The sequence below is a fragment of the Equus caballus genome, chromosome 2, assembly GCF_041296265.1.
Source record: "Equus caballus isolate H_3958 breed thoroughbred chromosome 2, TB-T2T, whole genome shotgun sequence".
Lineage (NCBI taxonomy): Eukaryota > Metazoa > Chordata > Mammalia > Perissodactyla > Equidae > Equus > Equus caballus.
In genome coordinates, this window is record NC_091685.1 from 94445389 (window position 1) to 94463497 (window position 18109).

General features: G+C 41.3%; 1 protein-coding gene across 26 annotated transcripts in view; it reads right to left on the minus strand.

The window, feature by feature from the left end:
- Positions 1-18109, minus strand: part of GAB1 (GRB2 associated binding protein 1) — a 118538-nt gene that overhangs the window by 66072 nt on the left and 34357 nt on the right. Inside the window, exon 1 of one of the 26 annotated variants that reach the window (XM_023636498.2) lies at positions 8353-8443. The exons of 16 other annotated variants lie outside the window; for them this stretch is intronic. The gene's annotated coding sequence lies outside the window, so the exon portion shown is untranslated. Of the gene's footprint in view, positions 1-73; positions 393-5526; positions 5685-8352; positions 8525-12865; positions 12973-18109 lie in introns of those variants that run through there. 9 more of the 26 variants (XM_070258092.1, XM_070258060.1, XM_070258130.1 and 6 more) reach the window with 9 other exon arrangements.

The window sequence follows — 18109 nt, forward strand, 5'->3', positions numbered from 1 at the left end:
AACTTGGTCGTCCTTAAGAATTTGCGCATTTCTTCTGTTGAGAAAAGTTGCTTCCTTCATAGTTAATTTTTACCTGAAGTCCTTTCTTCTAAATGCAGAAACTGCTGTATTTCGCTTTCGTTTCTTCTTTGGCAACAGTGACAAGTCAGAGAAAAATCTCAGTGAATATTTATATAATTTTCTCCTTTACAGAGCGCAAAGTATAGCCTTCAAAGAAAAAAATCAAGAGGAATGTTTTCCCTATAAAATTCCTTTCTTCTCACCTTCTCTTCTGTGCTTTGAAATAACAACCTTGCTACTAAAAAAAGTTTCTTTAGAAGCCACTGTACTTTGTCCTTGCCAGGTCAGATAAGGGGTTAAGTTTAATTACAGAGCAGGCCTTTCTTGTTAGTGGCTGGCTGAGGGGAAGGAAGAGCATAGCTAATCAGCGTTCACTCCTTTTACTGCACTCCCACCCCTTGACTACTCTTTACGCACCCTTTCTATTCTCCCTCAAGGCTTACCTGGATCTGCGGTTCAATACTTAAAGGACCCCCTGCCTCCAAAAAACTAACATCTTATGAGACACAAATTCTGTGCTGCAGCAGCTCTTTAGTTCCTCTTGCCCTAGAACAAGGATATTTAAACATTTACTTGAAATATTATTTTTTAATAACTAAATAATGGTTGCATTTATTAAGCACTGTAGTGCGGATCATTAGTTGCTCACCTAAATCTATTCTCCCATTCTTCCACAGTAACTGAGCTGTAAATGGGTACATGGCCATCCAGCTAGAAATCACACTTCTCAGCTTCTCTGGCAGCCAGATGTGGCCAAGTGACTGAACTCTCCCCAGCAGAAAGTGAGTGGCAGGGATGTGTACCTTTTCTGTGTCTGGGCCTAAAGACACTGGACATGATGCCTCCATACTCTTTCCCCCCTACTTGAGCTTGGACACAGAAGTGCCCATGACCTTGCTCTGACTATCTCCTTGAATTCACTGTATTTTGGAGTTTCTTTGTTCCAGCAACACAGGCTTTATTATAATTGGTACAAACACTGTATGTAGCGCTGTTCTGCGAGTTTTACATGAATTATCTCATTAATGAGCCCTTCAGGAAAGTACTGTTATTCCCATTTTCCAGACGAAGAAACACAGACTTGGTGGGTTGACTCATTTTTCCAAGGACAAAGACTAGCAAAGCATAGGGAAGGCCAGTGCAATGCTCAATTGCAAATCTTTACGATGCCAAGTTCAATCCTCTAACCGCTATACTACAGTGTTTCTTGAAAGGAAACCTACTAATCACTTTGCAAATTATCTCACTCTGAGATTCTTCTTCTGTGTTATCTCTTACATACCTAGAGCAGAAATATTATGAGCTCAAAATTAAAGGATATAAATTACATTTGGTTTGCCCATAAATGCCCTTAATCTGCTGTTTGTTGAAGATCTACATTTGTATAAAACCCCCAAACTTCAAAGGAATCAGACAGCAGGCCAAGTTGAAACAGCCTTCAGGTTGAAACTCTTTACTCCATTTCGAAAATTCTATTATGTTCCACACAAAGCCTAGATCTGTACCTCAATTCAGCACTGTAACACACAGGATTAATTCAAAACAAACTCATTTTGGCTGCGTTTAACACTGTTTATTATGAAACGGCCCACGAAACACTTACACAACACTGGGGTTTTCCTTTCAGTAAGATGAGGCCCCCACACCTTCACTCCTCCCAAACTTTTAAAACTGAAACCAGGCGAGTTGCCAGGGAAGGATGTGTCGGAGGGGTTTAGCAGGGCGAAGGGAGCAGGGGGACTGGAGAGGTAAGCTTCCTTTGTCTTTACATTTCACCCCTTAAAAAATATTATTTTGCTTAAGAACACACTTAATCTTCCAGAAAGCTCTTATAATTAAGTGCCAGAATCCGTTTATTTATTCATTCAACAAATACATACTAAACACGTGTCTGCTGAGTATTGTGCCAGACCACGCACACAGAAACCTAAGTACAAGTAGAGGTAGGAGACGGAAGTAAAGCAGGAACTTTCATATAATGGTAACAGTTTTTATCTTAACTTAAGCTTGAGTAAAAATTCCAAGATAAATTGTCTTATTCTGTAATGACTGCAAAATGCACAGACACAAGAAAACTCTTCCCCTTCCGTCCTTACCTGTCAGACGTCCCTGCGACGGTGGGGGCTATAAGCACCGTTTGCATTTATGTTTCGAGCATTAGCTATGGAACCCACGGGTGAAGCCTTACCACTTGGTCTAGGTAGCATCTCTCTTTTAATCCTTTCAGGAGGTCTGAATATACATTTAAAAGTTCATCCTTATCCATGTGCTTCCCAACACTGTCGCCAACCTCAACAGGTTTTAATTAACAGGAGATGAGTGAATGACATGTGTTCTTCGCCAGCATAAGCAAGTATTTCATTATTTAGATTGGTCTCCTCATTCTATGCTTAGTTAAAAAGACAGAGGAAGCAAAAGGAGCCGGCACTCCAAAGGGTAAATCACTTTTACAAAAATAAACGCTCTTCTTACATTTGATTACCAACTGTGGGAAGATGAAGCTGTGAAAATACTACCTTTTGTGAGGATAACGTGATTTTAGACAGATCTTCTAGGCAGTAAGGTATGTCTCTGGCAGCACCATTTAGAAAATGCTCCAATCCTGCACCAAGAGTAGAGCACACGGATTTTCCGCAAGTGACCCGTCCCCTGCACTCCCGGGCTTCTGCCCACATGCTCCTCCTTATGCCTCACAAAAGCACTGTCTGATTTCTGGCTTGGCCTCGGCTTTTCCAGGAACTGTTTAAAACTTCAAAATATGAATTCATTCAAATACTGCTTCAGTTCTTAAGAGAACACTTTTAAAATGTAGTGTTCTTTCACTAAAAACTAGCTAAAAAACGCTCTAGGTTTTTAAGATCTTAGGGGGCACTCATTTTCAACACAATTATTAGAGCTCTATTTTCCTTTGCACCTAAATTCCTCCAGCTAGTAAGTTACATTTTGAGTGAGAGGCATCAATTTGTGTATGGCATTGTTTGCAGACAGCATCACCATCCACTGACCAACACCTCCCAGATGAAAGGGAGACTGCACAGCTCAGTCAGTTCTGGACCCGGCCTCAGAGACCTCAGTCTCTGCAAGACTAGAAATACACACAGAAGAACCGTAATACCACACAGAAAGTAGTGCGTGCCACAAGAGATAGAAACGAAGCACTAGAAGCATTCAAGGAGGGAGAGCTTACCCTTAGGTTGGGAGATGGGCCCAGCTGGAAAGGGAAATACAAATATAGGCGGCACCAAAAGGAAGTCAGCACCCCCACCTGCCAAAGCTGTGAGTGTCTCCCCCATGTGCCAGCCACAGTCCTAGGTCCCCAAAGCTTTTGACAGAGTGAGGCTAAGGAGACAACCAGAGCAAATACATGAAGATGGCAAAGTGCAGAGGGGGTGTGAGGTGTTTCTGTGAGGCTGGAGCCCGGAGCGCATGCAAGACTGTGAAGGAAAACAGGATAGGATATTAAGATTAGGGCCAAAGAGTGGTTAGAACTGGAGTGACAAACCAAGGAGCTGGGCCTTTAGTGAGCAGGTAATGGGACCCACTGGAAGTTCTCTAAAGGGGGGAACATGAGAGTCACACTTATTGCAGGTTACTTTGGAGCATTTGGAAGAGGCTGAGGCTCCAGGCAGGGAGACCAGTGAGAAGACAATGGGCAAGGAGCATCTGACCTACAGCAGTGGTGGCGGGACTGTAACAAGTATCAAATGCCAAGAGAGAGCAGTGGGCTGCAGAGAAGAGGGAAAAGTACTTGAGTAATGATACTCCAAGATGGACGCTCACCTCAGTAAGCAACCTTCTGTACTCCCCCTACCCTCTTCACCTCCACCAGGCTACTTCATGCCTGGCTGCTTAAATCCTTCCTGAAACAATGCTTCTTCAACAATCACTTGCATACCAACTCACTCCCCCATGGGTCACGAGTCCTCATAAGAACAAACTCCTAACTCTGAATTTCCAGGGCAGTGACTCAGCCTGCTTACCAGGTCCCTTACTGTGGCAGAGACTACCAGTTGCTCCCCTAATATTCACTTCCCTTTTTTCTATAGTAGAGGTCAGCAAACTTCTGTAAAGCGCCAGATAGCAAATACGTTAGGCACTGAAGGCAATATGGTCTGTTGCAACTACTCAACTCTTCCACTGTAATGTGAAAGCAGTTAGACAATTCATAAATGAATGCGCGTGGCTGTATTCCGATACAACTTTATTCACAATGACAGGTAACTGGCAGATTTGATGCCCAGATCATCGTTTCCTGACTCCTGTTCTATAGTAACAAAGCTTTTGTGGGGTGTCTGGCTTGCTAAAGATGATATTTTCCAGCCTCCCTTATAGCTAGCAATGGTCATGTGACTCTGTTCTGGCTAAGAGGATGTGAGTGCATATGTACAACTTCTAGATCAACCCCCTTCTCTTGGCTAAAAAGAGATCATGGTGAGTCATCTTTGACCATGAAGATGGGCATAACAACCTCAGAATGGCAGAGAAACAAGCTGGAAGAAATGTGTCTACTGAGGTACCATACTAGTCCTGGACCAGTGTGGACCATCTGGACTGTTCTGAGACAGAAAGAGAAGGAAAAAAGCCGCAAGAACTTTTTTTTGTTTTTAAAAGATTGCCACCTGGGCTAACATCTGTTGCCAATCTTTTTTTTCTCTTCTTCTTCTTCTCCCCAAAGCTCCCTAGTACCTAATTGTATATTCTAGTTGCAGGTCCTTCTAGTTGTGCTATGTGGGACACCGCCTCAGCGTGGCCTGATGAGCGGTGCCATGTCCATGCCCAGGATCCGAACCGGCAAAACCGGGGGCCACCGAAGCGGAGCGTGTGAACCCAACCACTTGGCCCTGGGGCCGGCCCTCACAAGAAACTTTTAACTTGTTAAGTCAGTGTTTTGGGGGGCTTTTTTTTAAATAAAGCTTTGCATTTTCAAGTTTTGCTCAGTGCACAAGGCTGTATTTAGAAGGGGAAATAACTCTGTTGTGGGGCTGCAGGATGATCAATGATCAATCACAAACCCACACAGTGGTCAGATGACTCGGCACAAACCTGTCGTCATGGGAACTAATATCTAGTGATGCACATGCACTGATAAAACCATGCACTTAGAAAATACAAAATCTCACTTATCTTGAAAGCAATTGTTATTACGATTAGTTGTTACAGATGAGGTTCAGAGAGATTAAGATACATGAAATCATACTGCTCCTAAGTAGGTACACAGATATATAAATTCAGGGACACATAACTCTTAAGCACATTCTTCTCCCCAAATCAGTTCCCTCGTGTCAAGGACAAACCACATTAGTCAATTTTAGGGTGATATTTACAGATGGTTCTGTGACTCCAGGTTTCAACTTTCAAAGTGAAAAGCGCCACTAAGATCCACTGACTGACAGTTCCATTTGGTTTAATTACTACTCCCTCCTAAAAGCCAAGTAAACAAAAATGACACAAGGTTAAGTGACTTACCCAGATTCCTTTGAAAGACCGTGAGCATGCCAGAATGTGGATTTCATGAGACAGCCACAGGAGCTGCCAACTCAGCCCCAGCTTTGCCACCACCTCCTCCTCCGCTGCCCATTAGAAATTTACTGCCCGGACACCTGCTACACCAGGCTGAACAGAGCCTGCAAAGCAGTTTCAAAACATGCCAGTAGAGGGGAAGGGCTTCTTTTCTCTCCAGGAAAGGGTGAGCAACGCCACTAAGATTTGCTGGTAACCCTAGGTTGTCAGGTGTGGCATCTGTCTCTGCTTGGGGGCTTGGCACCCAGGATGGGGGCCATCTGGCTGCATTTCCCTGACCGCATGGCCTTTCCTGCCCTGTACAGCCTGAAGGCTCAAGGAAAGTTGAGTTCACTCTGAAATTACAGCACAGCCAATGGCACCAACTGATCACAGTTGATGAACCCAAAATTCAGCTGCAAAAAATTTTAACCTGACTTCAGAACTACAACTATTTCAAAATTAGTTTGATTTTTTATAGGATAAGTTGATTTTTGAGAACTTCACTTGTTTAATCAGCTATGAATGGATAACTAAAAGTTAAATATTATAATTAGTTTTTGCTATACTAAAGATTATATAGAAAACATTTTGTTACAGAAATGTAGTGAAGAATGAATGTCTATCTTGAATAAAGCACAAAATTGATATGGTCTCAATTACTTTTTTAAACCAATTATTTTTTAAATTAGGAAGGAAGACCTCACCCCCAAAATGGACTTTTTTATTTGGCATGTCTTTAAGTATTTCCAGAGCCAAACTATAACGTATGCCAAACTATGCAGCCTTTTAAAATCATATTTTCAAAGAATATTTTGGGATGTGGAAAATGTTCCCACATGTTTAAAAAAAAAAAGCAGGTTTCAAAAAGTTTCATAGACATTCTTATAAAAGAATAACTGCATATCTAGACAAATATGCATAGAAAATTAAGCTGGAAGTAAATACCTTAACATTTTAACAGCATTTTTCTCTGAGTTGGTAAAATTATAAGTGATTTTTATTTTCTTTTCAGCATTTTCAAATCTTCTATAACATTTCATAAAAGTATGTACTTTTAAAAGAACTAGACTATTTAAAGAACATCATGACACTAAAGGCACACTTTCCCTTTTCATCGTGTTCTAGAAGAGGATGCAGAAATGTTGTTTGGGGAATAGTGCAAGCTATTTTATGTCCAAATCATATATAAAAATTTCAGAGGGGCCAGCCCAGAGGCGCAGCGGTTAAGTGCGCACATCCTGCTTCGGCGGCCTGGGGTTCGCCGGTTCAGATCCCGGGTGTGGACATGGCACCGCTTGGCAAGCCATGCTGTGGTAGGTGTCCCACATATAAAGTAGAGGAAGATGGGCTCAGATGTTAACTCAGGGCCAGTCTTCCTCAGCAAAAAGAGGATTGGTAGCAGTTAGATCAGGGTTAATTGTCCTCAAAAAAAAAAAAAAATTCAGACACTAAACTGACATTAAAAAGGGAATGGGGAGGGGCTGGCCCCGTGGCCTAGTGGTTAAGTTTGCGCACTCCGCTGCAGGCGGCCCAGTGTTTCGTTAGTTCGAATCCTGGGCGCGGACATGGCACTGCTCATCAGACCACGCTGAGGCAGCGTCCCACATGCCACAACTAGAAGAACCCACAACGAAGAATACACAACTATGTACCGGGGGGCTTTGGGGAGAAAAAGGAAAAAATAAAATCTTTAAAAAAGAAAAAAAAAAAAAAAAGGGAATGGGGAGTGTGTGGAGCACTCAAACATCTGTGACATACCACTATGGAAGAAAAACAGTTCCAGGAATTCTAATTCACAATTACTGCTTTCCAATTGAAAACAGTAAACAACTGCTAAATTAGAAAGAAATATGTGCATGTCACAATTTAGCAGCAGCTAAAATTAACTAGAAATCAATTTCTCTTTCACAGGGGAGTTACTAAAACCACAGAAAATCCTCAATATTAGGGAACACAAGTCAGAATAAACTTTAAAACTGGAGAACGTATTTCCCATCCCCAGTCGCAAGGCACAAAAGGGTCCGAGGCCACATATTTGTTTGCAGATACTGAAAACAATCTGAACGACTCAAGCTAACAAATCACGGCCCCAAGTTGCACGCTAAATGGTCACATGATCTTCCAAGGGCCGTTTCTCAGACAAACAGTCTTCTTCTATAAAGCCCACAGACCATCAAAAAGGCTTCAACGGACCAAGCTCCTACACTTTTTAAATGATGGAACCTCTTCACAGAGGAAAACAGGACTTTGAAAAAAAGTATTTCAGGAAAAGGTGAAGGTAGGGAGTTTCAGGAAAATGTCTGATAAAATTCCATTGCTTTTCCAAAATAACAAAAACATAGTTTCCCAAGCCCCAAATACAAAAGCAGAGCAGAAAATAAAAGTGGGTTCTCAAATTACACCATTCCTGAGAGAAACACACTTTCACTTGCTATTTCAATGAGTATTTTCCCCACAGGGTTATTTTATTTACAGAGAAAAAAGATAATATGGACTTAGTAATCCCCAAACATGATTATCTATCTATCTATATCCTACACAAATATACAGCTTTATGGAGAAATTTTATCTGCCTCAAATAAATATTTAGTTAACTGAAGAGAAGATTTTCAACAATGAAACAATGGAGAAAGACACATAACAAAACAGCATTAGTCTGTCTAACTAGAGAACACGCAAAGTAACAGCCCAAAAAGATAAAGGTTGTAGGATAAGAGGAAAAAACATTACTAAGAGACTAAACAAGATTCTGAACTATCAGGAGCAATGGGATAAAGACAGCGAACACACCTTTCATGCAGGCCGCCTAAAAGGACAGCTTCCCCAGCTTCCCCGTACCTCTGACTTCCATCATCCTGTTCATGACCAGAGTCTAGGAAAGTAATACATGCCCACAGGACACTGGCCTGGCCTGCACCCAAGTCAGTGACTTCAACTGCTCCACATTAATAACAAAAGCTGTACAGAGTGGATATGCAGGGAGAGAGGAAGAGATGAAGACTAGTGCAGACTTCTAAGAGCAAATCTATCTCCATTTAAAGAAACTGGCCAAGCACTGTTCAGAAACAGGCTCCTGGATGGAAAAGATCAGCTTTCTTTATAAAGCCTATAGTCATTCCATGCAATGTTTTTGAAGTTTGCATTAAACTCTGACCAAGAAAGATTTTCATTGTAGTAGACTATAGCAAACACAGAGACTTACGTGCCAGGGACTGTTCTGAGCTCTTTACACAAACTAACGCACAGGAGCTCCAACAACGCAATGAGGTAAGTGCTATTTGCCTCAGTTTCAGTTTCCTGGAAACTGAGGTACTGAACAGATAAATGCCTTTTCCAAGATCACAGAGCTAGTACAGTTGGACCCAGGCTCTCTGGCTCTGGAGGCCAAGGGCTTAACCATGACACCAGGCTACCCACCACCGCATCCTGCTAATGCGCACTGCCCTGCTTGCCTCAACCTCCGGGGGGCCTCAGACACTGCTGCTCCCAGAGCTGCAATTTTGTTGCTGCTTTCTGACTGCTCCCTGAATTAGGAAGGGAAGGGCAGAGCTAGCTTTCATTGAGTGCCTACTTTGTCAGCCCCTTCAGAAAAGATTTAATGCTCTCGTCTATCCTGTGCTATCAGCATTGTGATGATTATTACTATTCCCATTTTACAAACAAAAAACTGAGACGCTGAGGGGTCAAGTACCTTGCGTAACACTAGTGAGAGGTAGTGCTCAAATTTGCACCAACATCTGTTTTTACATGGTCTGCGTTCCTGCCACTCCAGAAAGCCACTACACGACGTGGTCCGTGTTCCAACCTCCCCAGTCACAGGTTCATCACCAAAATGGGCGACTCAGCCAACAGCCAAAGATGATTTCCCATATTTGAGCTACTCGTTTCATAAGTAAATGCTGCCTGAAGATTGGGAGGAACATGGAGAGTGAGGGAAGAAAGGTCCGTAAAATTCCAACACAATGGCAAAAAAACCTCTGAAACCATAGAAAATTCCCAGTTAGGTAACAGAAAGCATATTTGGTGTGCACATGCTCAGTGTTGCTGCAGAGAACTATGAATTGTAAATGTAACCAAGTGTATTGTTTCTGATGCACATAAACTAACCTTCTGGAAATCATACCACATTTAAAATGCATGAGAGGAACTCACTATTGAAAAGAATTCTGTGAGATCCCTTTGTAAAGTCAAAAGCTTTTTTATAATAATCATCCTCTAATTTACTTTCTAAGTCTGAATATTCAAAAGCAGGTATATTCTATTTTACCAACATAATGAGGTATGTAATAATCCAAATTATTTTATATAGGTTTGGGATCTAGTCCTGCCTCAGAATTGAAGAAATGAATCATTATATGTTTCCAGACTCTTTCTAGCCTGTGGTTCAATAAATTGCTAAGATGCCTATCATATCAGCATATAAATCAATTAGCACCTACATCCTGGCTAAAGATTTCTTGAAATAAAAAGAATAACAGGGATCAAAAACCTGACAATCAAAATTAAAAAGTATCATGAGACTGTGGCTCACAGAATGTACAGATGTAAGGGCTTCAGAACTCAAATCTCCTCATTTGATGGATAAGAAAACTAAGGCCCAAGAACAAAGGATCGAAGTCTTGACTAGAATCAGTGGAAGAAACAAAACTAGAAACCATATCTAATTCGGCAAGTGCTGCATGGTCCCGAATTGGCTCCCTCTGATGATATACGATAATACAGGACTGTGAGCTCTAAAAGAGCAGAAACTGTGTCACATTTCTTGTTTCTACAGCTCCTACAAACTGCCTTGCTTAATAAATACTACTAACTCTCTCTGTGGTGGGAGGAGGGAACCAGAGGTGGGGGGTTGGCTCACTCCTACTTCATTGGTAGACTGTCAGGCAGAGTCCAGGCTTTTGGCACACAGCTGTGCAAAATCAATGCCAACTGTACATAGAGAACAGAGAGGGTAGCGAGAGCCAGATGGCATATCTTACGGACATCCTATGAAAGGACTCACGATTGGAAGGCACAAGACACTTGCAAATCAGTTAACCTGTCCACTTTAAGATTCCTCCATTCCAAAATGAGTAAGTTGTATTTCCTGATCTCTAAGGCCTCTTCCAACATTAAAGCTTATTATTCTATTTAGTCTTTAAATTTATAACTGTGACAGGAAAAATAATACTTTCATAAGCCCCCTTCTATTTGCCTCTTTGTTTGGCGGGTTACCGTGAATCTTACACGTACACAAGTAGCCCCGCCAACCCCACGTGCCCCAATGACTGAGGCAGGGAACAGGGAAGCTTTGCTCTGTGAAGGCCACTGTGTCCCCTTTTCCTTTCCTAACACTACTTCTACCAGAAAAACTCCTCAGGTTTGGGGGAGTGGGCGCACTGCACTTCTAGTTTTACTCTTGGCCTCAGGGCCCAAGGCTAGGCCTGTGCCATCAAAAATACGGTTGCAAGGCTGTGGTCCCTCCAGGCTGCCTCTGCTCAGTGTCTGGTGAGACTTGGAGCAGAAGAGGGCCCCTGGTTGGAGCCGGTCAACTGTACAGCCTGTCGACAGCGTAGAGCTGGTCTGAGGCCAGAGGCACAGGTCAGAGAGAGGCCAGGGCCACTGGCAGGCCAGCCTGGAGTATGAGCCCTGGTGTGTAACCCGACACTTGAGAAGGTGATTAAGAAAGATACTCAGACAAGGAAAGAATAGGAGAAATTTGAAGACTAGAAAAATGAGAGCGTGAGATAGAGGAGAGAGAGAGATTACTTTGGAAATTCCAACCACTGTCTCAAAAAAGCAAATATTGCAGTCTTCCAAGTGAGTCAAAATATCATGCATTTATTGTGGTCTGTGAGCTAAATGGGACCTTATTAATTGTTGTTAAGCATAAAGAGTTTTGCTACTGGTACATGTGTGTCAAGAAAAAGAAAGGCCAAGTCATAGGATTTACATAATTACAGAAAGAACCAGAACTTATATATTGTATAGATTATATACTGTAAGCTTTACAGATTACAAATCCCCTTCATGTGCACTTTCTGCTCTGATCCTCACAACTACTTCATGACATTTGAAGAAACTGAGGCTGGAGAGGTTGACTTAACTGTTCAAGATGCTCAAACTGCTAAGCAGGACATCTTAAGGTCTACCGGGGGCTCTTCCACCACACCACCAAGTCTCTTTAAAACTACTTTGCCTCCAAACCCACCTTTTAAGAGAAATAAAATTTATTATTTTTTTAATTTTTCAATATTATTTCATTTCTAGCATTGAAACAGGTTGCAGACTGAACATCATTGAACAATGTTTTGATAAGCTACACATCACTGTCCTTTGTACTGTAACACATGTTAGCATATGATAGGTTAAATAAGCTCTGAGGGCTAGTCTGGAAACTTCACCACCACATATACTATACTATTGTTTCTATGGGAAGCTCTGTTTCAAGTTCCAATCAACTGACTTAAAAGAGATCTTCTGGAACACACGAAACTGGTCTAAAAATAATCACTACTGCAAAGTTAAGGAATTTCTTGGATTTCACTCCTTTTTCATTTCATTTAAATATATACAGACATACACAGAGCCTGTTTTCACGGAGCAGCACATACGCTATGAAAAGCTAAGCCATGCAGTATCACAGAAGAAATTTCAAAAAACTCCCACGTATTCTGATTGTGGATTACACAAAGAAGTAGGAAAGTCCCCCTCTGCCCCAAAACTGTGCCAAGACATCTGACATGCTCATGTCTGCCAGGACTCTACAGTTACTCAAGTCAGAATCCATTTTTCAGATAAATCAGCATAATATTGTAATGATCCAAAAAGTTCAGATAGGACTTCTTGCCAAAATAACTAATTTTTTGAGGTCCTCCAAAAGATTGGTTCTGAGAAAACATGTCTCCCTACCAAGGGATTTCAAATACTAAAAGAGAGCGGCAGGTTTTCAGTTAACGAATGTTCAACAAATCACCAACATACATGGGTCCAAGTTTTTTCATTGAGAATCAAGGTGCCAGGTTTAAGAACATAAAAAAAAGAAAAACCCAGCTTATATAAAGAGATAAATGGTTGTGATCACTTGGCTATTAAAGGAAATAAGTGACCAGAACCTTAGGATAAATTCAATTAGTAAATTCCACTGGTGCTTTTTGATTTATTAAAAATGCATTTATCCACAATTTTTCAGAAACATCCCTGTCGTGTAAGATGAGATGTGATGGTCCCAAAACAACAAGAAAGAACAATCAAGACGAAATCTAAATCTGATACTCTCAACCCAAAGTTCTGACAAAAATCCCTCAGTTGGATTTTACCCTACCTCAAAGAGCAGGGACTGTGTGGACCCGGTGTCTCAGGATCCTGCCATTTTCTCTACCTCTTCACTCAGGACAGTCCTTCCAGCAGAATCTCGAAAAAGACAGACTGAGAATGATAGGGATCAAAACAAAAGGCGGCTTCCACGCATGAGAAACTCTGAGTTGCCTATTTCCAGTTGCAAAGCGTCTCAGGCTGCTGACCCTCTAAAATTTCTGCTGAAGTACAACATAAACCTGTTTAAAGCTGTTTGTAAGTAAAAGGTACAAAGTGTGAGAACCAAATTCTCTTGGTTATGGAGATGAGTCTTCAAATAACCACAAGCGGCTAATATTCGATCTGGTATTCCTACCTTTATGTGAGAATTCTCTGTAAGATACAAAATGCCCTTATAAAACATAACTGACCTCCAGTAGAGGCCTCTCATCAGGTAGGCCATTACCTCGACTATCTAGATATAAAAACCAAGTCATTTTTGGAAAAAGGTAAATTATTGTTGCTTTAAATGCTCTGCTCTGTTTCTTTTTATACACACACACTTAAAATAGTCTAATGGGAAGCCCCACAGCTCCACAAGGCTGTGCCAGAAAACCAGCCACATTCTAGTGAGTTTGCTCTGTTCTTTTTAATCCGCAAAATGTTCAATGTACATCTTAAATTCTTTTTTAGTGGTGCTAGCCTTTAGTTTTTCTGTGATATGAATTATCCCCTCCTTATCTATTTCTGTAAGCTGATGTTTTCTTATTTTGAGTTACTTGAAAGGAACATCCTTTCAATATCTATACACAAATTTAAAAAAGCCTATAGTCTGAAATCAGTTTTACCTCAAATGCTTGTATTTTTTCTTTTTAATAGTCACTCATTCCTGAGTCTCAGTTTCTCCACGTATCACACAAGCGGTGTGTGTTGGAGTGGGGGTGACAAGCACCAGGAGAAACAACATGCTAGATGATTTCTAAGTTCCCTTCCACCTCCAAATTTCTGTTATTCGCTGGTTCCTCTGTTCCACATATATCCGAGACAGGAGCTCCTGCAGAGCAGTGGTTCTCGAAGAGGGGCGGGGGGAGGGGGGGGGGGATGGGTTGTGAGGAGTATTTTGCCCCTCAGACATTTGGCAATGTCTGGAGACGTTTTTGGTTGTCACAGCTGGGACGGGGTGTGCTACTGGCATTAAGTGAGTAGAGACCAAGGATGCTGCTAACTAAACATCCTGCAATGCACAGGCAACCCCCACAACAAAGAATCATCCAGTCCAAAATGTTAACAGTGGTGAGGTTGAGAAGTCTTGTTGCAGAGTAGCAAACTTGGGAAACTAAATGATTTGTCCTATTCCGAAAATTGTGGAGGCCATTTCCTAAAACATTTTCATATTTCCAGACAGGCAGCTGAGGCGCTCCAACTCCTAAAAGGAATCAGAAAGCAACAGGGCTCACTTACAGCTCCCTTTCTTCCTCTATCTCCCTCTTTCTCTCTCTTTCTCTCTTCCACACCTACTGAATGATCAATGCTGGGAGCAAGATGCATAAAGCCATGGTCCCTGCCTTGCAGGTGCTCCCATCTAGTGAAAGAGATAGGAAAATGGACAGAGCGGTCAGTGCTTGGACAGAGAAAAATGCAGTGTGGCTTGCAAAAGCCCATGGATTCTTCAAAAGATCCATTAGGTGTCAAAACTTCATTTAATCAGCAGATATTACTAAGAAGCCATCCCTGACCAGTTTTTAAAGAGATCAATTCAGCTAGAAAAGTTCGGTTACATTAAGAAAATGTATTTTCAATCTACGAAAGCGATGAAAGGTTTTCCTCAGCCATGAGTATCATCTCTATCCTTCTAAAGGACTATGTAATCATGTCCCTCCGAGAAGACTAACAGCATTCCAAGGATCATTCGGTTTTCTGGTCCTAGCATCATTCTGGATTCTTTTTTGTAAAGAAAGGTGAGTACAGAAGGCCAGAGGTGAGAGCAATGACTACACAGTGGGAACCACTCGCTTGCTAGGATACTCTCCAGCGTATCCAAGGGAACCGTATAATTTTTCTTCCAAATCAAGCCACTTTTGAGAGTGAGTTATGCCAGGACAATGGTATAAACCAGCACAAGTGTTCATGGAAGCACGACTGCTACGGCAGCACTCCTGAAGGAACCTCAGGTGGACAACGACGCTCACATAAACCCTGTCACAGCTGCAGGTACTAAACCTAAGCATGACTTTCTTCAACGACTAAAAATCAGTTATAGTCAAAAGGAAAGAATCTGACACTCAGTATAAAATCAACACCGAACATATTGAAGCAAATGCCAAATCCAGAAAACTTGAACATACTGTGTTTATGAATCTAAAGCATACGATTCCCACAATAGTGTGCACCAGATGGAATTTAGCCTTTTCTCTGCAGCACATGAAAAGCAAGGAAAATTGTTCAACAGCCTCTTATTTCTAAACTTACCTAATATACTCCAGTCAGCACAAGCACATTTCTGATACTTGCAGTCAATGCAAATCCTCAGCTAGAAGCCACTTGACTTTACAGGTTTAGCATGTTTAACCACTTTCCGGTCCATGGACACTTCTACTAGACAAGAGATGGACAGCTTCAGTAACTCTCCCCTTTAAAAGTCACACTGCCAGCAAGGTGTATGGGTTTTCAACATTTGAGTGGAGTCACAATGTTATACATTTAATCTAGAAAATCCTAGAAAACAGGCTATCAAACTCTTTGGAAAACAAAAATATCCCCAGGAAGGATGACGTCAATACAGTCATGCATCCCATAATGACATGTCAGTCAACGATGGACGGCATAAACGGTGGTCCCATAAGATCAGTACCATGCAGGCTAGGTGTGTAGTAGGCTATACCACCTACGTTTGTGTAAGTATCTTCTATGATGTTTGTACAAGGAAGAAATCGCCTAACAATGCATTTCTCAGAATATATCCCAGTCGTTAAGCAACACATGACTGTACTGTCGTTTTTCTACCCATAAATAAGGAGGCCTCGAAAGAAAACACTGTAGTCTTACTGGGAGCTTGCAAATTAAAAACCAAACCAAAAACATGTAGTAATACTTTGGGCACAAACCTCAGACTGAACACAAGAGTTCACTCCCTGCAAGTGCCTTAGGAAGGCCAGAGAGAGCCCAGAAAGAGCTCAGGGACAGACAGCAGCAGCAACTGAAGCAACATACCCACTGGCACTTTCTTTTTAAGCTCTGTCAGAAGCAAGATAAAAATCCTGGGGAAGATGATACAAACTTCACGAAAGTCCAAAGGCCGAATTATTCAACTTCTATTTTACCTCAATGTTCCAGATTTGATCAAGGAAGGGACTTTGGAAATGGTAGCCCATCCTGAAAAGAGGGAACAAAGGTCACTTTTAAGCTTTAGCCTCATCTCATCCTCAGGAACCAAGAGGGTCACTACTGGCAAGCTCTCTACAGATGAAGGAAAAGGTCTCAGAAAAGAAGAAAAGGAAACAGAGAGAAAGGGTAAACCAAAGACAGGTAAGCCTGGTTCAAGTCGAACAGAATTTTACCTTGGGTTTTTAAGTAGGTAGATTAGAAAGACGTGGGGGTAGGAGGGAGGAGCCATGGCTTATTGTATTTCCGATGTCATGCCAGATTATCCTAATGTGTTTTTTTGATAAGCCTAGTATCAGAGACAAATGCCATACACAGAATATATCTTCATTTCTTGAAAATGTTTGGATAAAATGAAGAAATGTGAGATGGATGACATAGTTAAGAGTGTTCAGTTTTCTGAAATGCCATATACTTAGAAATATTCCTAAAAGAGTATTAATTATTGAACGGCTGTAACCTGAAAGAATGCACTGGTGTCATTATTCTTTTTTAATTGAACAATTAATCACACAGATGAAGTCTGAGAATACGCTTATTAATTCAGTAGAGGACATCTAATCAGTAGATTAGATGACAGACGACAGTCAAAAGAATCTTAGTGTAGAATACTGCATGGACGGCAATGAGATGACATTTTAACAGAGATAGATACTGAGTCCCATATTTAGGTATAAACATAAATTGTACAAACAGAAATGCTGGAGACCTAGCTTAACAGTACTTTAACAGTGAGAGTCAGAAGAAACACAGCTGTTTAAAAAAAAAGGAAATTCAATCCTCAGCTGCATTACTAAAATTAAATAACCAGATCAAGGGAAGAAACAGTCCACTGGGCATGACTCAAGTTGAAACCACATCTAGAGAACCGAGTTAAATTCTGGGGGCAGCAATTTAAGAGGAAATTAATTATCTGGAGAAAGACCAAGATAGTTAAGAGTACAGAAATCATACGGTTTGAGAAATCGTTGACAAAACTGGGAAGGTTTGTCCTAAAGAACTCTCTGTGGGGATAGGATGGCTTTCTTCAATTATTTAAAAAGCTATAATGGGGACATCCCCTGAACAAGTTCCAGTTTGTCAATGTCCCTCTAGAATGCAAATGCAATACTCCAGGCCCAGCTGGACAATAAGAAAGCAGAGGAAACACGACCTCTCAAGTGTCGGGCATTCTATTTACATAGCCTAAGACGGAATTAGGCTTTTTGGCAAGTGCACTACACAGATGACTCATAATGAATTTAGACCCAACTTAAACCATCGTTTTCTCTTGCAAACGATGGTTAACAGCTGACAGTCTCAGCATTTATCACCACTGGTCATCACATTACGTATTTGTTTGTCCAATGTCTGTTTCTACTCACTAGAATATAAGCTTCACGAATGCAGGAGTTTTGTCTTGTTCACAGCTGACTATCCAGCAACTAGAACATGTTCTGGCCCCCAGTGGCCATTCATTACATGCGAGATGAATAAATGACTGTTAAATAACAACAATAAAAAGGCTATAATGGAGACAAAAGACAAAGGGCAACAGAGTAGCCTGGTTCTGTGTGGCTCCAAAAGAGAGAACTAGTAAGCACTCTAAGTACAGGAGGGCAGATTTCAATGCAAGAAAAACCTTCTAATAATTAGAGCTGTCTAACTACAGAACAAGCTACTTCTTGGAGTATGATTTTGTTCTCTGTAACCGAAAACATTAAACAAGATGTTGGATGAATAGGAAGTCTGTATTTTCTGGATGCTTGAAACGGGTAACCTCAAGTATTTTTGAGACTCAGTGATTCTTCATAGAAACGAGTTCTGCAATATCAGTGCGGATGATAGGAATGCTCCCTTCAATACAGGAATCTCTTTTATAACATCTGTGCTGGGCAGCTGCCATCTACCC